Here is a 12216-nt window from a genome sequence, read left to right as displayed (position 1 = left end):
ATGGCATTAAGCCCACATTATCACTCAATCAATAGCATATAAGAATTTCAACCACACATTATGCCCGAAGACTAGACATACCTTCTCTTATTAATCTCATAACACATAAAATCAACTAATCAAAGTCTAACTCAAGTAGACCGTAACCTATCTCAACTGCAGAGCTGGAATAATGTGAATTACTCCGCTGTAGCCATTCCCGTCCGTAATGCCTCGGAACGCTCAAAGTCTAGCAATTAAGATGCTAAATAAGTCATAACCACTCTAGTCAACAATATCAATACAATGAACACCCTTCCATCTTACCCCTTTCTAATGGGTGAATGCTTACTAGGTGTAAATCATCCTAGCATTCGCCTTAGCAACCATAAACTATCAATTTATAAGGTTATTCAATCAAATTTTCTCTTACAAGCAGTTTCTATGGTCAAGCTACCATCTTTATGAAACCCTAAGTCTCAATTCACTTAGTTCATGTCTCTAATGGTTCAATTCTTGATTAGAAAGTGATAACCCAAGCCTTTAGATGATAATCACACAATAATACTCATAGCCCACCAACTATTGAAGGTCTATTAAGTTCTAGGGTTACTATTCTCAAATTCACCATTGTAGATCCATTAGAATGATGATAATCTTCGAGATGAAGGCGTAATGAAAGAAGGAATGGTTGAGACTTACCTCTCAAGAATATTCTTGTCTTAGCCTTAGAATTTCGCCCTAGGTGCTCCTAGAGAACTATTTTGGAGTTTTATGAATAAAGAATTTGGAACTAAGTGTTTAAAATCCTGAATTCTGTTCTTGTCGACCGCTGCGGCTGTCATTCCGTCGTTGCAGCAGTCTCGCTATAGCGGGCAAGTGCCCACTGTAGTGGACCTAAAAAAATATTTTCCTCCGTTATGGCGAGCCTGGTCCTGCTACAGCGGTCCAGTGCCCGCCATAGCAGACACCCTAATTCCCGTCTGACCGAGGCAGCGAGAGATTCGCCGCTACAGCAATACTTCGTCTGCCGCAGTGGTACCACTGAGCTAGTAAGCTCGCTAATTCCCATAGTTTTTCACTCTACCACTCAACACTTCATCCGAGGCCTCACAAACAAAATAAAATATGCACATTAATGTAAAAACACCATACGGACTCACTCGTGGCCTCGGAATCTCCAACGGAGGTATAATTTCCTACGTCACCCCCTAATGGACTCAACACAACTAAACAATAATCACACACAAGCCAAATTTTCATTTCTTAGACTTCTACATTTGAGTTTCTATCAGCTCGATCTACCCTTGGAAGGGTCCTATTTGGTCGGGTGATCCTAGATTTTTCATAAAGACCGGGAGGGTTGTTACAAGATCAAATCCATCAAGTTCAACATCTAGCTCAGAAGCCCTTGAATTTATTATCGAAAGAAAGAATCAGAGGATTCATAGAGATTGTAACACTCATATTTGAATTCAAATACTACGGTTGTTGCGATATTTTTTTGTCTTGATTATTATTTTCTCGCCTCAAATTTCATTGTTTATGAATTCTGGCATGCCCACTGGGACAATCTCTACCCCTCGTCTCTTCCTTTAAAAGTAGAAGAACACCAATATGGCTCAAATGAATATGTATCCCAAATTTGATACTACTATGGCTACTGACTCTAAAAGTGGATTGAAAGCTGTCATGGACACAACTGACCAAATCTAGAGAAGGAAAATCAAAACGCTAGGACAACAAGTACTTTGAGTACCATCCAAGTCAACTCATGTTTCTGGTTCAATTTTTCCAAAAGGAATGATATCCTATTTCCCCAAGATAGAAGAAGGGAATAATATTGTTGAGGCCATCAAAAGAACTTTGGCTCAACTTAATCTGCCACAAGAACGACATTGCAAGTCCAACAACCTTTTCATGCAAGAAGATGTTGAAGATGTCTTAAATGCTATGCTCCAATGTCTCATCAAGTCTCTTCCCAATCCAAGCTATATTCAAATAAGGATCCACGACGTACTTCATCCTCCGTGATGGTCGTGCAAGCAATGATGATTGACGCTTTCACCATACAAGAAAAACTTGGAAGTTTGACTAAAGCAGTTGAAGGATTGACAAAGCACGTGCAAGAACAAGATGCTAAATTTTCTAAGCTGACAAATAAGATAAAGAGCGTGACACAGTGAGAATCAATTCAAGCACTTGTGATATTTCTTGAAAGTCAAGAGAAAGGAGAGTCCTCCATAAAGCAAGCGACTACTGAAGAGATCCAAGTCTCCGTTGAAGGTCTGATACTTGTTAATCAATTGAAGGACTTCATCATGGGGGCAATCGGAAATAAATTTGAGCCGTCATCCAAATCTTCTGTCACGTATGCAAAGCCATACACGCAAAGGATTGATAGCTTGAAGATGCTCATCGGCTATCCACCTCCTAACTTCTAGCAATTTGATGGAAAAGGAAATTCCAAACAATATACAATGCACTTCATCGAGACTTGCAACGATGGTGGGACTTATGGCGATTATCTCGTCAAGCAGTTTATCTGATCTTTCAAAGAAAATGCTTTTGATTGATACACAGAACTCAAACCTGGTGCTATAATTAGTTAGGAGTATCTGAAACAAGAATTCCTCAATCATTTTTATAGCACAAGGCGTATCATTAGCATGATTGAACTTACAAATGCTTGCCGACATAAATGTGAGCCAGTTATTGACTTCATCAATCCTTTGGAGGAGTTTGAGCCTCAACTGCAAAGATCTTTGAGCCTCTGTTGCAAACATCGCCTAAGTGAAACCTCTAGTATAGAAATATGCATCCAAGGCATGAATTGGGGTCTTAGCTACATCTTGCAAAGAATAAAACACAATACACAAGAAGAGTTGGCCACCAGTGCGCATGATATAGAATTAAGCATGGCTACAAGTGGAGATCAATGGTTGCCTATCTGTGGGCCTCACAAAGATGAATATATAGAAGTACTCCATAGTGGGGGAAAGTTTGAATCTAAAGATGAAATCGAAGAGTCCATGCATGTGACAACGCTCCTCATCGCACAAGCCTAAACTGCAAGTGACAATGCTCGTCCTCACCTGAGCCTAATCGCATGGTGTAATGCTCTTCAACATACGAGCCTCAACTAAAAGGTACAAAGCTCCTCACCGTACGAGCCTAAACTGCAAGCTGAAACACTCCTTGATGCACGAGCTGAAACTGCATGTCACAAAACTCTTCAAATTCGAGCTAAATCTTCAAGTCACGACACTCATCAAATTACGAGCCAAATATTCAAATCACAAAGCTCCTCCAATTCGAGTTAAATCTTGAAATTGCGAAGCTCTTCAAATTCGAGCTAAATCTTCAAGTTGCGAGCAAAAATTCAAATTGTGAAGCTCCTAAAATTTGGGCTAAATTTTAAAATCGTGAAGATCCTAAAATTCGAGCTAAATATTCAAGTAACGAAGCGCATCAAATTACGAGCCAAATTTCCAAATTGCGAGGCTGCTCAAATTCGAGCTAGATCCTCAAGTAGCCAAGCTCCTCAAGTTCAAGCTAAATCTTTAAGATGCAAAGCTCTTCAAATCAAGCTAAATCTTCAATTTAAACGCTGCTTAACGTACCAGCATAAACTGCATATTATACCTGGCCCACAAGAGTATAAACTATACAGGGCCCCCAAAATAATATCTGCTAAGTTGAAAACCTTGCAAGAGGTAACCACAGAGTGATGTATTTTTTTAAAAATCATGAGACAAAACTAAGAATAGAAAATGCACCTGACCAGGCATATGAAGACCAAATCTACAAGCGTTCTTTCATTGAAATTTGGACCTTCACCAAATATTGACGGTTCAATGGGAGGAAAATCTCCATGTCAAATGAGTTTCTCCAATGGGATGATTGTAATATCTTAGAAAGTTGTCAAGTTGAAGTCTTCAAATCCGCCAACTCTTCAAGTTGAAGTCCAAAGCCACTGCGTCTACAAGTTGAAGTCTTCAAATCCGCCGAGTCTTCAAGTTGGAATTTCAAATCCACCATGTAGCAAGTTGAAGTCTTCAAAGTTCGCCGAGTATAGTCTTCAAGCCGAGGCCTTATGATCTACCAGTCTTAAGGTGGACAATTTTTGTCCATTTTCACCTTAAGCTGGCCTTTTCATAGATTTTTGTCCTTAAATATTCTGTTGGTATGATATTTGGGGTCGGTAATTTTCCCTTTGATATTTCGTTGATATGTATATTTGGCGGTGTGCATTTTTCCTTCACCTTTCCGTCGATATGGACATTTGGCGTCATGGATTTATCCTTTGATATTTCATCAATATGGATATTTGGCGTCGCAGATTTGTCTTTTGATATTCTGTCGATATGGACATTTGGCATCGTAAATTTGTCCTTTGACGTTCCGTCAATATGGAAATTTGCCATCATGGATTTGTCCTTTGATATTTCATCGATATGAATATTTGGTGTCGTGGATTTGATCTTTTGTATTTCATTGATATAGGTATTCCATCGATAAGGACATTAGTTGATAAGGAGCGCTTCATCAATAAGGGATTTCTGTCAATATGAGCATTCCATTATAGGGGTGCTCTGTCAATAAGATATCCCATTGTTATGGGCATTCTGTCGATATGGCTCCGAAACACGTCCTTTTGATCTATGAACAAAACAAAAACAAAAAGAAAATAAAAGAAAACGCTGAAAAAAAATAGAAATTTACCCGTCAAAGACGAACTCAAAGTGGCTTGCGGGCAACGAAAGGCTAAAGTTCACAAACTGAAGCATGCAACCTTAAATAGATAATCAAAGGTGGCTGCTGAGAAGTAATGACCGATGTGGGAGTTGTTGCTGTAATTCGTCTCTATAAGGACTTGAATGAAAAAATAAAAAGGGCTGCTGTAATATCATTCCCGATATGAACTCGCTAGCAGTCTTCATAAAAGGAAAAAAAATTTGCATGATCATCAATCTTTGGTCATGTAGGAGTTGGTGGCAAAGTAATCTACCACGTGGACAAAATGAAATTTAATATGTAAACTCAATTATCACCACTGGAAGGATTATGTAGTAAAACCTAAAGAAAATATTGGCTAAAACCATTGGGAGACACATAAAGTTCGCGCGATTTTTCGCTTAGACATCTCAATTAAGCCTTGTTCTATTCAGACATCTGTGGTAGGGCTCGACTGTGCCATTTAGACACTTTTTACTGACTTGGCAACGTGCGTGATAGGCGCGTGAAAAGGTTATTTTGAAGCGGGGAACATATTTTTCTTAAGTTTTAACTATTCTTGTTTTGGTTCTTTTCTTTATTTAGTGTTGCGGTTTACTTTTATGCGGGTGCATAAAAGCTATTGAGAGGTTGTTGGCGCTCTAAATTGGATTTTAGTGTTTTTAGAGTCGCCACCTAATTTATTAAGAGAAATAAAGAAAATCAGGTAAAGGTTAAGAGAAAAAAATCCTTTTTAGTATCAAAGTTCGAGGCAAGGGTTCTGATGATCCCCTAAGGAAGGTTTTAAGCACCCTAGTATTAAGGATCCGTAGAATACGGTTGACCTACGAGCTTCAATGTGTGATTTTATTGTGATTATTTGCTAAAATGTTTACTTTATTGCTAAAATTGTCATGCTAATCATAAATTCAAAATTTTGGAAAAATATCCCCTTGGAAAAGAGGTTTTTGGGTTTCGAAAATCCGTATTAGTGTTCATTTCACTTTATTTTCAGACCAAGACACACTCGAGATTTCTCCCGAGTAGAGTCACTACTATTTTGGTCCTAATAAGTTTAGTTCTTATTGGTTTTATTACATGTATAAAAAATGAGTGGAGTATATCTCCATTTTATAATATAAGTATAGATGAAAAGAAAGTTTTATTTATCTATTTTAGGTTTTATGGAAGCTCAAAATAGAAAATAGGCCAAGTCATACTTTACACCCAAAGCCATCTCATTTCAAAGATACGCCAAGTGGATTTCCTCTTGTTTTTAACCCTAAGTTTTGGGCTTTTCGCCCATCTATATAAAATCTCTAAGTCTTTTAAAGTCCAAATCAGTTTTGTAATGAGAAGGCCCATGTATCACTTGAAGAAACTTAATTTTTTCATCTCAAGTTTGCAAAACCAAATAGCTCAAATTCAGTGATACACAAACTGTTTTTTTAGTCCAAGTTACTTAAATCTTTAAATGAAAAAAGCCGCCCATTTAGTTTAAATGAATCCCAAGTGGGCTTAAGGCCCAAAAGCTTTGTTTCTGAAACGACCCGTCCGGTCGTTATTTAATACTTCGCGAAACCATGCCTAATCTAGGTCTATGATCATAAATAGTAAGCCCCATGTAGTGTTTTAAGGATTAATAGTGGAAAAAATCAGTTTGAGAAAGAGTTAAAAGTCGTAGGCCCGGGGCAGGAAGTGGACCGCTATAGCGGTCAAAGGAACCCCACATAGGTCCCGCTATAGCGAGACTTCGTCGCCGCGGCGGACGTGGCGGGCATGAGACGTGTTTTTGATACTCGGTTTATAATTCGCCCTCCATTTTAATAAAAGACCCTCAAGTGCTATTAGGTTTTTCACAAGAAGAAAAACCCTTGACACCAAGAAGAAGAGACTTTTCCCAACATTCTCCACGTCCTTCCCCATAACTATGATCTCTCATGGATTCGGATAAAGGCTAGGAGAGCGAGTAATTCACGGAGATTCAAATAGTTGTTCATCAAGGTAGGCTATGGTTTACTTGAGTTAGACTTTGATTAGGAATACATATTCTGAACAACGAAATACCCCTTTTTAGCCATGACAAATGATCACTTTCAATCCCGTAACACATAACCCTCAATGACAGTAGCACTCAACACTCAAATAAATACTCGTTATTACCCTTGTTACTATTTACACATAACTTTCGTTAGGTTTCGAATATATCCATCCAAATTCCGTCTTTATTTCTAAGTATATTGAAATATTCATATGATTGTCATTCTTGTTAACAAAGAGGATTGTATTGGGAGGACTGAAGGAAGGCATAGTAGTGCTACGCCCATCAAGGGCATGATTCACGACATTGTTTTCATTCATTGGCATCATTGCATACATTGCATGTGGTTATGAGGTAATACATGGAGCAGAAAGTCTGAGTACGTGCCAGTTGTGTTATCCGGTCGTATGGTAGAGTTGGGTTAAATGAGGTACTATTTGACAGGCCATCATTGGCAGTAATGTAAAGGTAAGTATATCTATATGAGAGATATTCGTGTCCGTGGTTCTTTCCGGAGCAGAGGATTTATGGCTTGGGTCTAATGAGTATCCGAAACGAGTGGTACATGGACACCATGGGTCCCCTGCAGGTCATGACTACTGTGCAATGACATTAGTTAGCATGTATGTACAGCGTGATTGGGCCCTTGCATCGCATCTGCATTTCATTACATTTCATCTTTGCTATGTCCTTATGTTTGTGTGCTGTCAATCGGTTATATTGCATTGTGCATCTCTTATGATTTTGTTGAGATCGTGTGAGGTGGTGATTATTATGAAGGTAAGTATAAGAACGAATTTCTAAGTGGTAAGTTTGTTCCGTGGGTGCATCATATCTTAGTAAGTGAACTGGATAGAAAAGCTCTACAGCAAAAGTTAGGAATTAGATGTTAGTGTAAATGAGGAGATGAGACTTAATTAATTGGCTTAAGGGAATGTGGAATGGGACTTCAATGACTAGTTAGATAACCGATAATTCTATGGGGATAAGAGAAGTGAATAACTGGGAGTAGAAAGGTAAGCTCGTGACAGTGTAATAATCTATGTTGGAAGTCTTGAGGGTTGTTGACTTATCTGCTTATCTTATTGACTTTATATTGCGTTGCGTAAACTAATCTTAGTCGACCTATGATGCTTACCAGCATGTGTGGTGTACTGATACTACTCTTGCTACATCCTTTTTGGGTGTAGGTATGTTGCAGGTTTAAGTTGAAGTTTCTTCGTGTGGATTACGTGCATCCTCCTACAGTCTCGCTCATCTCATTCCAGGTAGAGGCTGGGTCATTTATTTTTGGCTATTCTCGAGCAATAGGAGCTCTTGTACCTGTCTAGATTAGATCCCGGGGAGTTTTCAGTTTTCTTGTATCAATAACAAAGTCCGCATGAGCAATTATTTCTTTTAATATTGTGATCCTTAAGAAATTGTTATTTTTGTACACTGGCTGAATATTGGGTTGGTTGGTAAGGGTTCGCCTACTAGTTAGTAATATGGTAGGTGCCTGCACGGCCTATAAGTTGGGGTCGTGATAGTTTCATTTCCTGATTTCAGTTTTTCTCACAAGGGCCAAAGGCCCAAAACGCAACATTATTCCATTTCCAAAAATATTTCAAACTTTGATCCTATTACCAAATTGTTTTATCCTTGAAGAAATTACCAATTTTCATGCGTGTATTAGAGATTAAGTGAGTTTAAAAAATTGTCTGGGGGCGGCTTCCTAGAAATACTAATTAATTTCCTAAGTTCTAACTTCTATAGGGTTCCAATATACCATACAATTGTTCACATATACACACACACACACATATATATATATATATAGAAAGAGGAAGGAATAAGAATCCGGATATATATATATATATATATATATATATATATATATATATATATATATATATATATATATATATATATATATATATATATATGTATATATATATATATATATATATATATATATATATATATATATATATATATATATATATATATATATATATATATATATATATATATATATATATATATATATATATATATATATATGTATATATATATATATATATATATGTATGTATGTATATATATATATATATATATATATATATATAAAGAAAGAGGAAGGAATAAGAATTCGGACTGATGGGCCTACCCAAGCCCATCAGTGACCATTTTCACCCATGGTTGGGCCTTCAATATATTAGCTTCCCTTTCTATTTCACGCGGACTCGATCAAAGATGGTGAGGCCCAACAGGTTTCAATGCAAAGGAGCCGCCCAAATGGCCCACAACATTTCACATGCAAACACAAAGAGAAAAAAAAGAAGTTGAGGGTTAGAAACTAGCTAAACTCCTTTATGAGACTTGACAAGCAATTTAAAAATCAAGCAAACATTAAAATGACCAAGGATGCAGCGATACATATAAACATTTTACATATACTCTTAACAAACCTTAAGCAAATGGACATAACACTTTAAAGCTCAAGGTAAAAGCAAAGGTGGCTAAGTCCAAACATTACATAGACTGAGACCAGGTCATAATAATCACATATAGGCTCACGAGGTAAACAGCAAAGGGGCAGATTTGGCCCAACACTTAGCATAATAAACAGGCTTCAGAATTCGTTCAAAGGGTATACAAAATATACTTCTTTGTATACCCCATGGTGTATACAAGTCATGTATATTCTGTATACACCCAGTATACAACACATGTATCAGCAACACACAAGGTAAAAAGGATGGGATTTTCATGGAAATCAACCCAGCAAAGTCATAACTTCAAGCACACAATTTTACTAAAAGGTAAAGCCACAGATTTTTTACACTCTTTTGAAAGGAAACTCAAATTTTAAAGGACTGTTTCAACAACACTGAATCGCCTAAGTCTATTAATCCCCTTATTTATCCTAGACAATCCGATAATATATGATGTCATATAGGGGAACCCCAGCAACCAAAATGAGAAGAGACTTGACTGAGTTTGACTAGAAACTCTAAGTCTTGTCCCCCTTATCTTGGTCCTAGGTAAGTCACAACTATAATCCCTCATATTTAAGTGACTACCTCTTGTTAATGATTCTCAAATCATAACCTATTTACTCAAGTATAATAGATTCTAGCTATGTGTAAACTGAGTATAAGCACTTTAAAACAACAAGTTTTCAAAATACTCAATTTTAAGTGAAAGGGGCATAGACCCTTTAAACAGACCACACATGAGAGCAAACAGAGTTTCAACACCCACAGGATACATTTTTACTTTTAGACAGACCCAGTTTCAAGGAGATACTACTCTATGGGTTCATATAAGGTAACCAAATTGTTTACCGATGTCCAGGGTAGCAGGTCTAGTTAAACAACACACAAGACGGACATTTAAAAGAATTATAAACTTGTAGTTAATCAAATGGAATATATACATAGCATCTCTTAAACAAGGCTGCAGACTTCAACTAATAATATGGTTCACTAAAGTATAGAGACCAAACTTAACCAACTATCATTCTTGATTTAACAGACTTGTGAGGGACAAATACATACCAAACAGCTCCTTAATGGTCAATTAAATGTATGACTATGGTTAATTAAGATCAATGAAAAGCAGTTTAAAGGAATAGACATGGGCAACAGTTAACGATGAACCTCAGAAAAACAGGTAAGCATTCTCATATATGGCCAACAAACTACAAGTTTTGATCTCAAACAAGCAAGTAAACAACTTTTTACATATTAACAGAAACCAATGCAAGTACATAGGCATGGTTAGCAAACTATACATCAACTAATTTAAACAAATAAGCAATTAGACAGAATCAAATAGAGGTTCCACATTTCTAGTCCTACTTAAACAACAAATAGGATTAATACAAACTATGAACATATATCTTGTTAAACACATAAGCATGATGAATAAGAAACTAATCTAGACTAACAATAACTAAACAACATGATTAAATAACAAACAGTCCTAGGATTATACTAAAAAAACATAATTAAACTAAGACTAATCTACAGAAAAATAAACTCACATAACAGCAATTTAAGACATAAATATAAAACATAAAAAACTAATTAAAGGGAAAGGGAATTACCTTTTTGGAGTGCAGCCTTTGGTCGAGTTTGAAGTTGGAGATCCTTTTGCTCCTGAAACCAACCACTCGGCCACAAAATAAAGAAAATACTTTAAAATTTTAACTTAAACTCGAAGATCGAAGTTTCAAAGCAGTTATTTTCCAAAACTTAAAGAAATCGAGTTTTTGGGTGAATATTTGTGAATATCCAGTTCCCCGTCCCTAAAAAAAGTGAGTTGGGGGTTCTTTATATAGAACCCCAAATTGAAACCAAACCCTAGAAAAATCGATGTGGGACTGAACTCAGCATTGTGAGTAATCTCTACTTCCTCAACATCCAAAGGCCAAGATTAAAGCAATACAAAGCATGAAGGGTCAGATTTAAGCAAGACCCCAACGGATCTCCTTGGTTCTGGACCAACCAATTATATTCGAGAATTCAAAATCCCCTTGAGAAAAATCCCTTTAAGGGATTTGTACTCGTTGACCAAAATTATCAGAAAAAGTAAAAGAAGAAGAGAGATATACCGTGTTTGGGCAGTGTTTGGTGAGAAAGTGGCGAAGCAATAAATGCATGGCTCGATCTGGTCACACCAGACCTGGTAAAGGCGAGGTACGCCTGCAAACTTGCCGGAAATAGCAAGGTGAGGCAAAAGAGAGGCATTTCACATCGTGGCGGCTCCTGGGGCTTCAATGGAAAACCTTGGTGAAAAACAAATAACCCCTAAGGGGTCTGTTTGGCTAAAGGAAGGAGTATATATATTTTTGTTAAATGGGCCGGGTCCGGCCCTATTTTAGGCTGGACTCGGCCAATCTGAAAAGAAATAAAGGGGCAGCCCACATGGTGCATATGTATACATGATATACATATGTGTATATGTATACGCATGTGTATATCTATGTATATATGTATATGGAGGGCCACATATGCAAAAGTTTAACAAGCAACCAAATTTAAATAATGTTGATTAATTAAATATTTAAATTATGACCACATTATAAATAATTGGCCAATTAAAAACTAATTTTGCAAAAAGTGACCGTAATTGAATTAAGCCATGAAATTGGCTATTTCGATTATGGCCATAATTGGCTGGCAATTCATTATTTCAATTGTAGCCACTATTAGCCATATAGCAAATAATTTATGAAATTTAACCACAATTAAATACTTAATTAATTATGATTAATCTTAATAAATTGGGATGTGCAAAATTTAGAATTGAGGGGTGACGATGATTAATTCATTCAATTAATCAGATCCTTTGGATTAAACGTAGTAAAATGCTTGCTAATGGATCTTCTGATAATCTTAACATTTAAGTAGATAATTGTTTTAAAAATTATTCCCTTGATTGAATTTAGCAAATGTTCCATATTAATTATAAAAATATGTAAATTAATTTCC

General features: G+C 36.6%; 1 long non-coding RNA gene across 1 annotated transcript; it reads right to left on the bottom strand.

Annotated features, from left to right (window-relative positions):
- Positions 1-641: 641 nt before the first annotated feature.
- Positions 642-11550, bottom strand: LOC132056632 (uncharacterized). Its single transcript, XR_009414869.1, has 3 exons — positions 11337-11550; positions 10830-10881; positions 642-3165 (listed from the first exon to the last, which is right to left on the bottom strand). It is a non-coding gene; the product is annotated as an uncharacterized LOC132056632 (long non-coding RNA).
- Between the last annotated feature and the right edge of the window lie 666 nt (positions 11551-12216).

This window comes from Lycium ferocissimum, chromosome 5 (genome assembly GCF_029784015.1).
Source record: "Lycium ferocissimum isolate CSIRO_LF1 chromosome 5, AGI_CSIRO_Lferr_CH_V1, whole genome shotgun sequence".
NCBI lineage: Eukaryota > Viridiplantae > Streptophyta > Magnoliopsida > Solanales > Solanaceae > Lycium > Lycium ferocissimum.
The sequence above is the reverse complement of the archived record's forward strand: the minus strand, read 5'-3'. Positions and strand labels throughout refer to the sequence as shown.